Consider the following 16,684-nt stretch of genomic DNA (forward strand, 5'->3'; position numbering starts at 1 on the left):
GCTTCAGAAGGTTCTTGGTGATCACTAGATCAAGGATTTTGTATCCTGAGGTAAAGGCTATTTCTCAAAATAGAAACTATTCACTAAGAAACCTAAAACCATCAGGATTCTAGATTTACTTAGCCCTGAGAAGTTAAATCCCAAGTTTTGATTATCTTTTCTCTTTTCCTGGAATGATGTATCAAACCAGGATCATTTTTAAGTTCATGTAATTTTCCCTTCACAATAATAAGGACTTCATTTTTCTAGGTTACTATATTTTCTGATAACACTGAAGCTAAAATAGGCTTATAAAAGAAGGAAAACACAATGGGGTACCTAGAATAAGCAATCTTGCTCCTTCCTCCTCCATCATCTCTAATGAAATTTTGATGTCTGTGGCTCAGTCGGTATATATTTTGAAAGATTCATTGTGGTGAATATTTTGAGTCCTGACAGTTTAAACGTGATAGAGGGAACAAAGGATTTATATATTTTTTGTACAAAGTTTTTTCTTAAACTGTATAATTTTGTAAATAATTTGTTTGGTTTTTTTGTGTACTAAAACTACCAGCGTATAGATTTCAATAAGAATTGTTGTATTTTTGTATTTGGAAACTGAAAATTACAGTAAATTAATGGAGCTGTAAGAAAATTTTCAGTAGACTGACAGGTCAGCAGAATGAAATTCCTTTTCATATGATTTTTTAACTTCAGAATTGACATCGTATTATAATACTCTCAGTATAGAGAGAGTTGAAGATTGATTTGACTTTTTTTAGTTACTAGGGGAGAGGGATGAAAGAGAAGGGCATTCAAGTCAAGAGTAGGCACACCCTTGTTCCAGGGATGATGATGGCCCATGTATAAAAGGTAGTTTTCAGATTTACCTTACTTACAATAGGACTGAAATACTTTTTAAATGTCCTAAGAATTCTAAAACATGTTTGGCTCTCCAAAATGAACTCAAAATACCGGTTAAATATAATACTGGGAAATTTAGTTAAGGTCAGCATAAAATAGTTGAGTGTACTTTTTTCCTTTAGGATTTTTTTTTTTTTTTTTTTTACCTCCACACTCAAATCCCCAAGCGTTAGGATTTCTCTGAAAAGTAAGTAACTACCATGACTTGTTTTCTTGGCATCTTCACTTACAGAAACCACATACAGCATCTGAGGCCAGTTTTGTTCTGTTCAGTGTGCGTGCCATCTAAGTGGCCGACGCGCAGCAGGCACAGCCACCAGCCTGGCGGGGCCAGCCTGTTCGCTAGTGAATTGCTGCCCTGGCTTAAAAAGGTAACCCTAGGGAAGACGGGATTTCCCTCAATTTCTTCATGTCGTAACATTGGGAAAACACAGTCACCAGCTAAGATGATAAATTGGGAAACACTCTTGTTATAGGTAGGTCCTTGGTGATGGATCATTATTTCAAAAAGAAAAATCATGTGAAAAGGAATAGTGGTTCCTCTTGATGTATAGTATGCCTGTATTATAGTTTTTACAAAATTGTGAACTTGTGTAATAGTATAATAGGAGATATTGTTGAATTTCTAACTGTTTATACATTTAAATTCATATATGTAATGTTTGTTTTATCGATTACAATCTGAATTTCTAAGAAGCATGTTGACTTTTGCAATAAAGATGCAATATGGAATGGTTCAGAATTGGAAAAAAAAAAGAAAAGAAAAAAGATAAAAGTATTACGAATTTAAAATAATTTGGAAAATTTATGAACCATTCCAAAAATTCTAACAATCACCAAAAGAGCTGTAATTCTGGCTTGTTCTGGAAAGAAAGAAAATGTGTGTGTGCGCCTGCTTGTATGTGAGAGTGAGTGGGCAGTGGATACGCGTGTGTTTCATGCTGGTTCATGTACATGAGAGAACGCACTCAATACGAATTTGGGTACGGAAGCCACTGGGTATTAAATATTCAGTAGAATATTTAATGAACAGGGTGGTCTTAAAAATGAATGAGAAGGGTAGTGAAGTGTTAGTTGTAAATAACCTTGGAGAGTCCTGTTTCCTTGTTCACGGACGGGTTTTGGTATCCCAAATACAAAGCACAAACAATTTTATGAGAACAGTTATTTTAACATTAGCCTGAGATGAGTCCGTATGCCTGCCAGTGATTGGGAAGGACATTTTCCTTGAGAGAAGGGAAAGAACCCCTTGGAGAGATGACCTAAAGATTGGTCAGCTCTAACTGGGATGAAGGCTTGTAAAGAAGAACAGGAGAAGGAGGTGACATGATACACCATGTCCTGGATGGCGAGGAGAAAGGGGGGCCTAGCGCTCGGGCTTATTTTCTCATTTTAAAAATCGTTTTTCTTATAAATTCCCCTCCAAATGATTAGGCGTTGTCTAAGAAGAGTCATTTTTTAGATCTCAACTTCTACAGGAAAATACTAAAGAATGGGAACATTTCATCTTTATTCTCTTCAAATACGTTTTTATCTGTATTTTATGAATTAGGTAAATGGCAAGTGAGGTCTCTGTGACCATTTGTTTAATTTAACCTACGTTATGTTTATATTAAACATTTGTTCTGGGACGTTTAGAATAGCGTACTTCTAAACATAATTCTGTTTAATGGTAGCAAATCAAGTATTTCGTTCAATTGGAGCTCTCAACAGAAATTACTGGTTTCATGTGATGTTTTTACTGATTTTGATGTAAATTTTCGAAAGCCAAGGATAAATTTTTGAATCATGAGCCCTAGGGTACTATCTAGTCTGGATCTAATTATGTTACTGTAAACACAAATTGTGAGTGTGCATGTCCCCGTGTTGGATCACTTTAGATGAGAGTCAGGATTGCTTTAGACACGGGAGCCAGCATTGTTTGGCAGGGCACTTTCTTTCTTGTGGTCTGAAAGATCTACTTGAGGGGCTAACGGTGGGTTAAAAAAAGGCTGCTATTGGTTGTATTTCAAATCACCATTTATGCTTTATAAATTGATCTTACTGCCAAGTGATCTCCTTTCTACCGTATCATCTACCATTTGGCCTCTCTTGGTTCTGCATTCAACCTCAGGTTAACTAAACCATCCCCAGTGTTCTGATACAGGTGACTTGATACAGTTGAAATTAAGGTCAGAATAGTGTTGGATGATTGTTTGCCAAGGTATTTGTAGTTTGAGTCTACTCTTTCCTTGGGCTCGTGCAGACCTTTTTGTTTTGTTTTGGGTTTTTGGGTTTTTTTGGTTTTTTTGGTGGTAGTGGTGGTGGTGGTGATTAAGCATGAGGAAACATTGCTGTTACTTTTTTTTTTATTATTATCTTTCCTTTTATGAAAGAGGAACAGGGGAAGAGGGCCCTAATCTAATAGCCTATTAGCTTATTTCCAGTGAAAATCAGCCTGGGTTTTCTACATCACCTCAGTTTTCTAACCCTTTCATTAGAGTTCTCCTACTTTGGTATAAATATCTATTATTTCTTTAAAAAGTTACTAGGACTTGGCATTTCAGAATTGTTCTTTACTCAATCCTTTGTTGGGGGATGGAGTTGTGAAAAGCCTTTCAGTGACCCTAGCCATGTTCCTGTTGATTTTCTTATCGCGCTTTGTAAAAACTTCATAGAAGTGAATGGTCAATGGCTGTCTAAATCCTTGTGATCCTCTGTTTGCCCTCAGACAGCTGTCAGGAAATATGAAAAGTTGTGAAATATGGATATATCTCTCTCAATTTTAAATATTTTTTTAGAGTTAGTTTTTTAAAAAATGTATTTCAAGAGAGTGTGATGGGGGAGGAGCAGAGAGCAAGCGAATCCCAAGCAGGCTCTGCGCTCTCAGGAGCGTGTCACCCAGTGCTGGGCTCAGTCTCACAAACTGAGATCATGACCTGAGCTAAAACCAAAAGCTGGATGCTTGGCTGACTGAGCCTCCCGGTTGCCCTTCTCCTGTTTTTAAGTTAGATGCTAAGGGCTAATACACACCTTGCTAAATTCATTTAGTTTCTTGAGGATGATAATGGCTTCAAGAATGAGGCTGCGCACATGTTTACTTTACGTTTTGGGGGCAGATGCTGCCTATTTGCCTGTTCCTGTATAAAAACTATTGAGTTGTAGTTTCTGAACCACCCTGTAATACATAGGTTATTTATTTACTACAGGGTTGAAGTTTTAAACATGTAAAGCCTGTAGGGGGCTCCAGAAGGCAAAACTTAGTTGGCCTTAGAGCAGTGACTGAATCTTTCATAGCAAGTCACAGTGGAAAACACGTTTTGTATTGTGACCCGGTACACACACACACACACACACAATACACACCACATGAGAAAAAGTTACCAACAAAATGTACTCTACCTACCCAGTATGCACCTGGTATTTTTTATTAAAAATCCTTGTCAGGACCCACTATTTGGCTTTCAAAACTGCAGTTTGGAAAACAGCCTTTTGAATTGCAGGGGGAATTGCATTTTAAACCACTCTCTCCCTTGCTGTCACATCATCGCTACTATTTTGAGTATAAAATGATAATTTTATCTTCTGTGTTTTACTTGGAAAAGTAAGTCTGGAGTGCGACGTTGACCATTTGCTTAAAATTATAGGTGGAAGTAATGTATGCATCAACGTCTTTATTGATGAGTGAATGCTCTTGAACGTGAAGGTGTGTTGTGGTTTTCAATTTTTTTAAATCAACAACTGTGAGAGACTTTAAACATACTGCCGTATTGTGTACCTTTGTCCTTACTTGTCCTCGGAAGGGAGCAGAATACTGTTACACTGGTGCTACTTTTTACAAAATTCAAGTCACTTTTCAGACATTCACTTTTTAAAAAGCAGGGGGGTACCTGCCTCTGAAATCCATACAGTTGCAGCTACCTAGTGTCTGTGAATCAATAAAGATTACTTGACTTTGAATTTTATTTTGCATTTAGAGTTTACCTTAGCTATTAACCGCTCAAAACAAGTATGGTATCTCTGAGAACTCTACAAATCCTGACACTACCCTTTCAAACACATTGCTCTGTAGGTTTATAATAGATGTTGATAAACCCCTGTAAAAAAATAATAATGATTACCTAATCCTTTCCACTCTTCTTCCTTCTGGGCAAGTGTGTTGTTTGTATCTTGACGTGCCTGAGCTTCCTCGTTTTCTAAAATGTAAAGAGAAAGATTGGGAGCATGTGGATGAGACTGTGGCCATATTTTCAGAAAGCCACAGAAGAAGACCCATTAAGTCTGCACAGTAAAGGCGTACGAATCATGCAAGTATAAACTATTGGGCCTATTCTCTCGTCTCTCCGTCCTTCCCTTGTGGCATTCCTTAAGCAATAAAGCGTGACTTCCTGTAATACCAGTAGTACCAAGGAAATATTTTCAATTAAACTGGTTGATCATTTGAAACTATTCACTTTTTAAAAACCGTAACGAGCAAGTATTGAAGGCAGACGGGGTACCAGGTACCAGTTCAGAAGTTTGCCTGCATTCTGTGCTTGCAGCTGCCCTGAGAAGAGAGTGCTCTAACCTCCTTTGTTCGGCTTTGAGAACTGGGTTTTGAGAGGTCAAGTGGCTTCCTGGAGGTCCCACAACCTTTAGTGGTGGGATCAGGATTTGAACACGGGTCGGCCTCCAGAGCTCTATTCTTAACCTCTGTGCTCTGCTCCTTCTAATAAAATGGAATATTGCAGGTCTGTAGAATGTCACTGGCCGTTTGTATCAGTGTCTGTCAGACTGCCATTCTGGCTCCTTCTAGCTCATCGGCCTTGGATTGGAACCAAGCTCCCTTGGGGAGCAACACTGTTTTTAGGTAGCATATTGGAAACCATGGAGAACACTGTTTATATATGTTAATTTGTGGGGAAACATTTTAAAGTCATTTTCTGTGACCTCCATGATGTACAGGCAGCCAATTTGATACATTTCACACTAATTTGGCTATTTCATAACCTATGTTTATTTTATTTTCAATTTTATCTTAAATATTTTCCCCATGGCAAACTGAATTATGATAATCTTGCAGTATTTCTACCTTGCTTCTTTGTGTTTTTCAATATTTCTGGTGCCTTCTTCCTTTTAACCTTGGCATTAAAAAAATCATGTTGTACATAAATAAGTTTACATGCTTTAATTTAATGATGTTTTCATATAGTATACTGAATTTTCTAGGCAAAAAGTGCTGAGAATAGCAATGTTCGTTTATAGTTACATTTATGCCATAGATTTTTTTAAAAAAATATATTCTCAGTGAATAAAACTGATGTTCATGTCATTGTTCTATTGTTTATAGAGTTATTTGATTTTTTACATGTTTGGATTTCTTATTTTAGTAATGTCTTTCTAGATCCTTGGGGAATTTCTGATTTTAGCTATTTTGGCAACTATGAAATGTTTATTGACTACTAATGGTGTGGTGGTAGTAGTCACTTGAAAAAAAAAAATAAAACAAAAAAGCCCTCAACAGATGTAAGCGTCGTTGGGAGAAAGGGGAAATTTTTTCCCCTTTGGCAGCCCCTGAGAAAACTAGGCATGTTGTCATAGATTCAACAGGAAAAGTGTTTCATTCTTGACAAATTTAGTTGCCATTGGGAATATTTCCTGTATAACAACCGTGTCACAGAAACTGCTGGGACAAAAAACCGTGGTTATAATATCCTGCTGGTAACTACGTGTTTTTAGGTGTTTACTTCTAAAACTGGATTATGTCATTAACATATTCCATTGTCATTCACTGCTTCAAAAACCTGTGTGCTGTTTTTAAAGCATCATCAACATGTTTTGCTTTGAAATCTATAAAGATGGGCAAAAACTTTATGCACAGAACTTAATTTCTTAGAACTACGATTTTTTTACTGCTTGAAAATTTTCTACCAATAACTTTAAAGCACTTCTCTCCCTGTGATTTATTTAAATCCTAATAAATTATACATTTCTGCACTTTAGCCACTCATGTGAGAATTATTTGGAGTTCTCTCAATAGAATGGTGCGGTGCGGTCCTCTGAGGCCCCAAATATGTCGAGAGAAGTTTCATCCACTCTTAGTTTTATTTGGTGACTTTTATTGATAAATCAGTTGAAGCTAAAGAGAAGACTTTGAAGATTGAAGTAAATGATTAAAATCTACCAGAAGCAAGATTTACTTAAGTACGGATTCTCTTTATGGCCACTCTCTATGCTGAGCTCTTAATACTTTTGGAAAGCTGTTTGCGAGTCAGACGCACCTATCAATCTCTCAGAAACGGCCATATCTAGGGGGGAAAAGCCCTAAAAAGTGCATCGTGACACGTTCAGAGGACAGCACACAGCATATTTTGCATCTCTGGTCTCTGGTCTTGCAGCCCAGGAGGACTGCGTTTTCCTCCATTTCGGTTTCAGTGATCATCACTGGCAGGGCTTTTCTGCTTCACAGACTTCGGGTGGCAGAACTGGTTACAGTAGATGGTTTCATTTGTTTTTCTGGCTTTCATGAGTCAGATTCCCAAGACAATTTGAACACTTAAAGTAGCAGAAAAGTGGGGCACGTGGGTGGCTCAGCCAATTGAGCGTTCGACTTGATTTTGGTTCAGGTCATGATTCCAGGGTCATGGGATTGAGCCCTGAAGTTGGGCTGTTGCCGAGTGTGGAACCTGCTGAAGACTGACTCTCTCTCTCTCTCTCTCTCTCTCTTTCTGCTCTTACCCTGCTCACACTCTCTAAAATGAAATAAAAGGAGAAATGTATAAGTTTGGATTCTCTTTTAAATAAGCATTTAAGTTTGTTTATTTATTGAGAGAGAGAGAGAGGGAGAGGCACAATTCCAAGCAGGCTCCACGTTGTCAGCACAAAGCCCAACTCAGGGCTCGGGCTCAGGAATGGTGAGATCGTGACCTGAGCTGAAATCAACAGCCGGGCACTTTACAGACTGAGCCATTCTGGCACCCTGATTCTCTTAAACATTGTCATCAGGGCTCCTTGACCATGCTGGCCCAGAAACATGATGCATTTGTGTGTGTGCGCGCCATAAATAAGAAATAATTCAGAAAACGTGTTTGACAGACAGGGTGGGATCTTTTGCACACACAAGTAACTGTTGAGTAAATGATTAGAAGACCTAGAAGAGATAATAATCTATCTCTGCTCTGTATTTGGCTAGTTTTCATTTCGCTTCACCACAGTCCATTTTAATGGTGTTAAGAACTGATTATAAATTTGGAATTGTGAAGACTATTATTACCTCCCAATATATTGCCTGTGAATTTTTTTTTTTAAATTTGAATCTTGGTTTCTTTAAGCATAGTACCATATTTTTGTGTAGAATTTTTTTTAAGACTTTATTTTTAAGTTATCTCTGCATCCAGTATGGGGCTCAAACTTCCAGCCCCAAGATCAGGAGTCCTATGCTCCATAAACTGAGCGAGCCAGGCACCCTGTATAGTACTTTTAATGTCAGTCTTCCCTGTGTGAGGAAGCAGAGCTCTGAGGACGCACAGGTCCTTTCCCACAATGAGAGCATTCCTCACCATATGGTGGGCAAGAGAGCCCCAGCTTAGGTCAAAATAATACTTTCATTTCAAGGGTCCTTATGTGACTCACTATATGGCATGTTTTCAAACATTCTCATTTAGTCCTTTCAGTAACACTGTGAAGTATACTGTGATTTTTCTCTTTCTGTACAAGGGAAAAGTGAGCCAAAGATGGGCTGTGTCACCCACTGTCTCAAAGCAAAGCCAAGATGTAAAGTCATGTTATATCTGACTTCAAAGTAAGACTTTCAAACATTGCTTGATGCCTCATGTCCCACTGCCTGCTACCTGTGCATGCTAGGATTAATTAGCCTTAAATGCTCAAATCACTCCTATAAAATGGGCATTTTACTATCAGTATCGATTTAGTGTCCACATGATCACATTAAGCATCAAATGGGATAAAACCTCTGAAAGTGCTTCACGAGAGGTAAGCCACTATGAGCACATCTTCTGAGCTTCATCATATTGTCTGCACAGCTATTTTCAACTACCACGGAATCTCTGACTTTGGGTCTTAAATCTACTGGCATTACCTAAGTAAATGTGTTCTGCCACCCTGGAGACAAGGACATGCTTCCTACCCTGAGTCGGCCCCTGTGTATTGCTTTAATATGCCATGCTACATCTAGATAGGGGCAACTAGACTCTCAATAAGCACATTTCCTTGTGTTTGGGCACTTGTAAATGGACTTTACATGTAGCCGTGAGGTGAGTGAAGTACATACAGTAAGTTTCTACTTCGTACAAGTCACTTGCTTCAGAAGATTGAAGAGGCTCGCTTTTCTGATGAGGACCCCCAGCATCCTCACCTGAAGAAACTATTTTTTGTGTGCTTATGGAATGTATCACAGAAAAGCACAAGTATTGTCCCAAAGTCTTAAGCTCTTTGACCTGGGAATTGATTTACAGACACACGTTAGTGAGAATGCACACTGGCTGTTGTGGTATTTGGCACATGGTTTTGCTCCATCCCCAGTAAATCCTTTACTGTGAGTTTCTTAACTATGGAAAATGAGACTTTGCTTTGCTTTCCCAAATCTGTACAGTGTAGATAACCTTGTGTAACAAGGTGGTCAGTGAATTATGCTTTAAGCTGTGACCAAAGGAAAACAACTAAAATAGAAAATGGATTAAATTATTTTGCATATGGAATACGTTGGGGACACAAGAATCAGCCTTTGAATAGGTACATCATAACTGCCCAATTGCTCACTTTGTGTTTCTGGAAAAAAGGCAGAAAAATATTTAAAAGCAAGCTGTCTGCTTTCAACAATAGCTAAATCATGGAAAGAGTCTAAATGTCCATCAGCTGATGAATGGATAAAGAAGATGTGGTTTATACATACAACAGAATACTACTTGGCCAAGAGAAAGATTGAACTCATGCCATTTGCAGCAACATGGGTGGAACCGGAGGGTATTATGCTGAGTGAAATAAGTCAGTCAGAGAAAGACAGATATCATATATTTTCACTCATATGTGGATCTTGAGAAACTTAACAGAAGACCATGAGGAAGGGGAAGGGGAAAAAGTACAGAGAGGGAGGGAGGCAAACCATAAGAGACTCTTAAATACAGAGAACAAATTGAAGGTAAATGGGTGGTGGGCATTGAGGAGGGCACTTGTTGGCATGAGCACTGGGTGCTGTATGTAGGCCAACTTGACAATTATATTAAATAAAAAAATAAAAGCAAGCTGTCATTTTCTTCATCTCTTCATAAAATGATCATTCAGATGGTACACACTGAAAGGAATCATGTTATTAAAATTATTGAACATTTCTGTTTTTAGTAGGTTCTCTGTAACCATTTAAGCAAATGTATTGATTTATTGAACATTCTGGAAGATAAAAAATGTTTTAAACACTCAAATTGAAAACACACAGACACGTTTAGTCTGGAAAGGATGGAACCTCCCCTTGCTGGCGTCCCCTCCTCACGTCTACCTCAACCACACTATTAACCGGCGGGAGACTTTTTCTTCTTTGAGACTTTTATATCTCTATACTTCCTCAGGACATCATCTCTTTATTCATAAAGTGGAAAACTGTTTTTCTTTTTTTAAAACCCATTTCCTGTAGCAAAGGATTTCACATTAGGACAAAAGGAGGTCTTGGCAACCTAATTCTCTCAGGAATCGCCAGGGGTAGTATGCTTAATTCACTAGCCTCCACCTCCCTCTTCTGCATATTATTTCTTATGGTTGGGATGATTAACTTAATGTGACTGCCCAGAAGCCAGAGGCAAAGCTGCACTTCAAACTTAAAGTCAAAACAGGTGATAGGTGCCAGGTGTAAAAATTTTGATAATGGCTTTATGTAGACTAGATCTGGAACATTATAGGTGCAGAGGCCTTTTCCACTGGTCATGAATAGAACCTGTGGATTCTGGTCCCAACACTGTGCTGTAATCCAAAAGAATAAGTGCCTGCAGGGAAAATAAATGAGCCTGTCTTATAACTAACAAGGCGCTTTTCTCAGGCCACAGACCTAAGGATTCTGTAATCATTCAAACCTTTACAGCATTCTGTACGTTACACCATGGGACTCAGATTACAGGAGAGTTTTGAGCTTTCCTGTAGGAAAAGATCATTTGCTATTGTCACTCTCTTCATTGGTAGTAATGTGGAATAGCAACTTGGGGGATTTTTGGAGAAGTTATTTACTGCATTGCCTTGAAAACAAATGAGTGTCATCTCCCCATTTGTTTCAGGAGTATATTAAGAAGAAACATCCTTTGGACCTTGAGGGTGTCATGCTGAGTGAAGTAAGCCAGGCAGAGAAGGACAGTTACGATATGTTTGCACTCATAGGTCTAGCAGGAAAACAGGAGAGACCTAATGGAGAACCAGGGGGAGCGGAGGAGGGAGAGAGAGTTGGGGAGAGAGAGGGATGCAAAACTTGAGAGACTATTGAATGCTGAGAATGAACTGAGGGTTGAGGGGGAAGGGGGAGGGGGTAAAAGAAGTGGTGGTGATGGTGGAGGGTACTTAAGGGGAAGAGCACTGGGTGTTGTATGGAAAACAATTTGACAATAAAATATTATGGAGGAAAAAAAATAAGAAGAAACATCCTTGCCCTTTTCCTCCATACAAGTTGGTTTGTATAGCCTTATTATTACTTTAATATAATTTATTGTCAAGTTGGCCTACATGCAACACCCAGTGCTCATCCCAACAAGTGCCCTCCTCAATGCCCGTCACCCATTTTCCCCTGTTGGTCACCACCTATCCACCCTCCGTTTGTTCTCTGTATTTAAGAGTCTCTTATGGTTTGCTTCCCTCCCTCTCTATCCCTTTTTCCCCGCTTCCCAACCCCCACGATCTTCTGTTAAGTTTCTCAAGATCCACATATGAGTGAAACATATGGTATCTGTCCTTCTCTGCCTGACTTATTTCACTTAGCATGACACCCTCGAGTTCCATCCATGTTGCTGCAAATGGCCAGATTTCATTCTTTTTCATGGCCAAGTAGTATTCCATTGTATGTATAAACCACATCTTCTTTATTCATTCATCAGTTGATGGACATTTAGGCTCTTTCCATATTTGGCTATTGTTGAAAGTGCTGTGAACATCGGGGTACATGTGCCCTTATGGGTCAATACTCCCGTATCCCTTGGGTAAATCCCTAGCAGTGCTATTGCTGGATAATAGGGAAGCTCTATTGTTAATTTTAAAAAATGTTTTAATGTTTATTTATTTTTGTTAGAGAGAACACAAGCAGGAGAGAAAAGAGAGAGGAAGATACAGAATCCAGAGCCCGACGTGGGGCTCGAACCCACAGACCGTGATATCATGACCTGAGCTGAAGTCGAACACTTAACCAACTGAGCCACCCAGGTGTCCCAATTGTTAATTTTTTGAGGAACCTCCACACTGTTTTCCAGAGCAACTGTACCAGTGTGTATTCTCACCAACAGTGCAAGAGGGTTGCCGTTTCTCCACATCCTCACCATCATCTGTTTGTTATTTCCTGGGTTGTTCATTTTAGCCACTCTGACCAGTGTGAGGTGGTATCTCAGTGTGGTTTTGATTTGTATTTCCCTGATGATGAGTGATGTTGAGCATCGTTTCATATTCTGTTGGTGATCTGGATGTCTTCTTTGGAAAATGTCTATTCAGTCTTCTGCCCATTTCCTCACTGGGTCATTTGTTTTTTGTGGAGTTTGGTGAGTTCCTTATAGATTTTGGATTCTAGCCCTTTATCCAATATGTCTTACAACTATCTTTCCCATTCTGTTGGTTACCTATTAGTTTTGTTGATTGTTTCCTTTGCAGTGCAGAAGCCTTTTATCTTGATGAGGTCCCCAATAGTTCATTTTTGCTTTTAGTTCCCTTGCCTTTGTAGATGTGTTGAGGAAGAAATTTGTATAGCCTTATTAGCTCAGCTCTTTTAAAGGATTGTTTCTTCCTGAGCAATAAGAGGCTGGCAATACTGGGAAGAAGAGAAATTCTGGAATGACTATTGTCTTCTTTTCCTTTCCTTTAATTGTTTTTCCAATACACTCTGCAGATATTTTAATACCAGGTATGATTCCAGGTGTTTCTTTTTAAAGGTAGTGGCACCTATCCTAAAGTAAAAATATCTGTGCAGATGGGATAAATAAAAGAGTGGTCTGGAAATTGTAATTTTCAATACCTTTGCAGGGAAATTAAATTTTTTTTATTGAAATGTGGCACAAAACACATGTGAATTGTCAGTCTGGTCATCAAACTATTCATCTCTTTGCTCCTACTGCCCCCATACACCAAACACATCTTTTTTTCATTTTATGGCTTATAAGGTAGGTGTTTGCGATTCTACTTCAGATTAATTCCAGTCTGCTCTGTGAGAGTTTATGTGTTTTTACAGATCATGTAGCAAATAAACATGTCCTTCAGGTTAGAAATGTGTAAAGAAGGAAATAGAAATGTGACGAGTGGGGATGCCTGGCTGGCTCAGTCGGTTAAACCTCTGACTCACTGATTTCACCTCAGGTCTCAGATCTCAAGGGTTTGTGAGTTCAAGCCCCACGTAGGACTTTGCACTGACAGTGTGGAGCCTGCTTGGGATTCTCTGTCTTTCACTTTCTCTCTGCCCCTCCCTCACTCGTGCTATCAAAAAAGCAAATAAACATTAAAAGAAAGAAGAAGAAATGTGACCAGTGTGAGTAGAAAGACCTAACTATAATATTGCCATACACCCGAATGCCTCTTCTAATTCATTTGGTCTGTGTATAGGATGCAGTGCCATTTACATGACCTGACAGGCCGTGTTGTTTAATAAAACATAGAAGTGATGCAGAGAGCTTTAGCTGCACATTGGGTCTGATTTTGTTAGAACGGCTAATGGCACCCACACTTCACCCAGCCCCTGCACATCTTCCCCACATGCGGACAAATGAGCTTATGTGCCACTTCCAGAGAGCTCGGTTTTAGGTAACAGACTCTCCACTCTGTGGCTTTTCTATTTTAATTTCACAACCTAATGACTGGTCCAGGTATTCTCGAGGCTAAGGGAATATGCAGAGGGGATGGTGGGAAGCAGGGGGAGATGGATATTAAAGGATCTATTGGTTTCGTCTTGTTTCGTGACTCTCTCATCTAGAGAGTCTCTTGTGGGTCCTTGGCTGAAGCCATCCCAGCTGAGTACGCACAGAGCACAAAATATTCACAGGCAGTAAAAGAGGTTGCCTGTGGAAGGAGGGTGGACCCATGCCAGGGACAGGTTCTTGTTGGAGAGACGAGAGTCCTGCCCCGGGAGAACACGCTGTAGGTCTGGTGTAGACCTGTTTGATGGGTGATGCAGGGTCCCCTGAGGAATGCACTCCCAGGACTGTGTTGTGCTAGCTGCTGGAGATAGTTCTCCCCTCACCCCTGCCCCCCGTTCTCCTGGTACGTAACACATCATTTCCACCACATGTACTAAGGCCCCATCCGTGGCCTCGCCCACTACAGACTCCTGCAAAGAGGAGACAGGAGGCTGGTTTCTGCACAGCTTAACTCCCTCTTTTCTCTGTGCAGCAAGTGTTCAAGCACAGGAGGGAGGAAGAGGGATTGAGATAAGGGGATAAACTCAAATTCACCCTGATTTATGATAGTGGGTCTTTCATAAGTATTGATACTCTTCATTTTTATCTATTTTTTTTAATGTTGAGAGGGAGACAGACACAGAGTGTGAGTGGGGGAAGGGCAGAGAGAGAGGGAGACATAGAATCTGAAGTAGGTGCCAGGCTTCAAGTTGTCAGCACAACTATGTCACCCCAACTATGTGGGGCTTGAACTCACAAACCAGGAGATTATGACCTGAGCTGAAGTCAGATGCTTAACTGACTGAGCAAATCAGGTGCCCCAATGTTGATCCTCTTTAAATCATAGCAAAGGATATGAGACACACAGATGCGCTGTAGAGAATCTCTGTCTTTGAATAGTAGCTCCAAATCTAATGGCACACCAGGAAGTTCCTAGTGAACTTCAGAAAGTACAGATTATTGTGGTGCGTGGGTGGCTCAGTTGGTTAGGCTCCATGCTTGATTTCAGCTCAGATCATGATCTCATGATTCATGAGATAGAGCCTCTTCTTGGCCTGGAGCCTGCTTGGGATTCTCCCTCTCCCTCTCTCTCTCTGCCCCTCCCAAACTCTCAAAAGAAATAAATTTAAAAAATAGTTTTGACAGCACAGGTTATTAGGCCCCAGCCACGAAGATTCTAATTCACTAGTCCTGGAGAGAGACTTGAGTAGACACACACACCCCCACACATACACCACACACACACACACACACACAGACACACGTGCATGCACACAACATACACACGCTCACACACCACACACTCAATATACATACATACATACATAAATATACATATATGATTTTTAAACTTTCCCGAGTGATTCTGGATGTGGTGTGAGAAATGCTTGCTAGGCTCACTCCATGCATTGATGACGGGTGATTGAACAGGCAGGACAGGGCTGACCTTCCCAAAGAGGCCTCCTTCCCCATGACCCTTTGGATACAAGTTCTGAGGGCTGTCCGCGCCTTTGAAGGGAGCGCCTCCTCGGTCTCAGCGGAGGCGAGAAGAGCGCTGGGGAAACACGGGCTTGGCTCGCCAGTCCCCTGGGGCTCCCGTTTTGGTCCCTGTGTTGATTCCGACTGTCCCCGACACATCTTTCTTGGAACATGGAGGGGACTGTGTTCTCCTCAAAGGATCCTGAGAAATCGTCATGACACAGAATGTGACTTAGATGTTTTTATTTTTTATTTTTGATACAGAGAGACAGAGCATGAGAGGGGGAGGGGCAGAGAGAGAAGGAGACGCAGAATCAGAAGCAGGCTCCAGGCTCCGAGCTAGCTGTCAGCACAGAGCCTGACGCGGGGCTCGAACCCACGAACGTGAGATCTGACCTGAGCCGAAGTCGGAGGCTTAACCGACTGAGCCACCCAGGTGCCCCCAGAATGTGACTTAGAAGGCAGGGTGGAACCTGTCATTATCAACTCCGTCTTGAAAGCTGTGGCTCTGCTGAACGTCAGGCCTGTGTAAGATACCCACCATTGTCATGCTCATAAATTGACCCCAAGAAAGCTGTCTTAAAATAATATTAATACTAATAATATGTGATAACTCACAAAAACTGAGTACATTTTTTTTGGTGGAGCCAAAACTCATTTTACAACACTTTCTGTTTTACATGTTTATTTTTTTTTAATTTTTTTATGTTCTTTATTTATTTTTGAGAGACAGAGAGAGACAGTGGGAACAGGAGAGGATCAGAGAGAGAGGGAGACACAGAATCTGAAGCAGGCTCCAGGCTCTGAGCTAGCTGTCAGCACAGAGCCCGATGCGGGGCTCGAACCCACGAATGTGAGATCATGACCTGAGCTGAAGCTGGACGCTTAACCGACTGAGCCACCCAGGCGCCCCTTACATGTTTATTTATCCTGAGAGAGAGAGAGCACATGAGCAGGGAGAGAGGGAGAGAGAGAATCCCAAGCAGACTCCTTCCTGTCAGTGCAGAGCCTGAGGCAGAGTTCGAACCCACAAAACGTGAGATCATGACCTGAGTCTAAACCAGGAGTCAAACCCTCAGCCAACAGAACCACCCAGGTGCCTCTCATTCTAAAACCTTTTGGGGGCACCTGGGTGTCTCAGTCGGTTAAGCCTCCGACTTCGGCTCAGGTCAGATTTCACGTTCGTGGGTTCGAGCCCCGCGTCAGGCTCTGTGCTGACATCTAGCTCAGAGCCTGGAGCCTGCTTCCGGTTTTGTGTCTCCTTCTCT

This window comes from Suricata suricatta, chromosome 6, assembly GCF_006229205.1.
Source record: "Suricata suricatta isolate VVHF042 chromosome 6, meerkat_22Aug2017_6uvM2_HiC, whole genome shotgun sequence".
Classification (NCBI taxonomy): Eukaryota; Metazoa; Chordata; class Mammalia; order Carnivora; family Herpestidae; genus Suricata; species Suricata suricatta.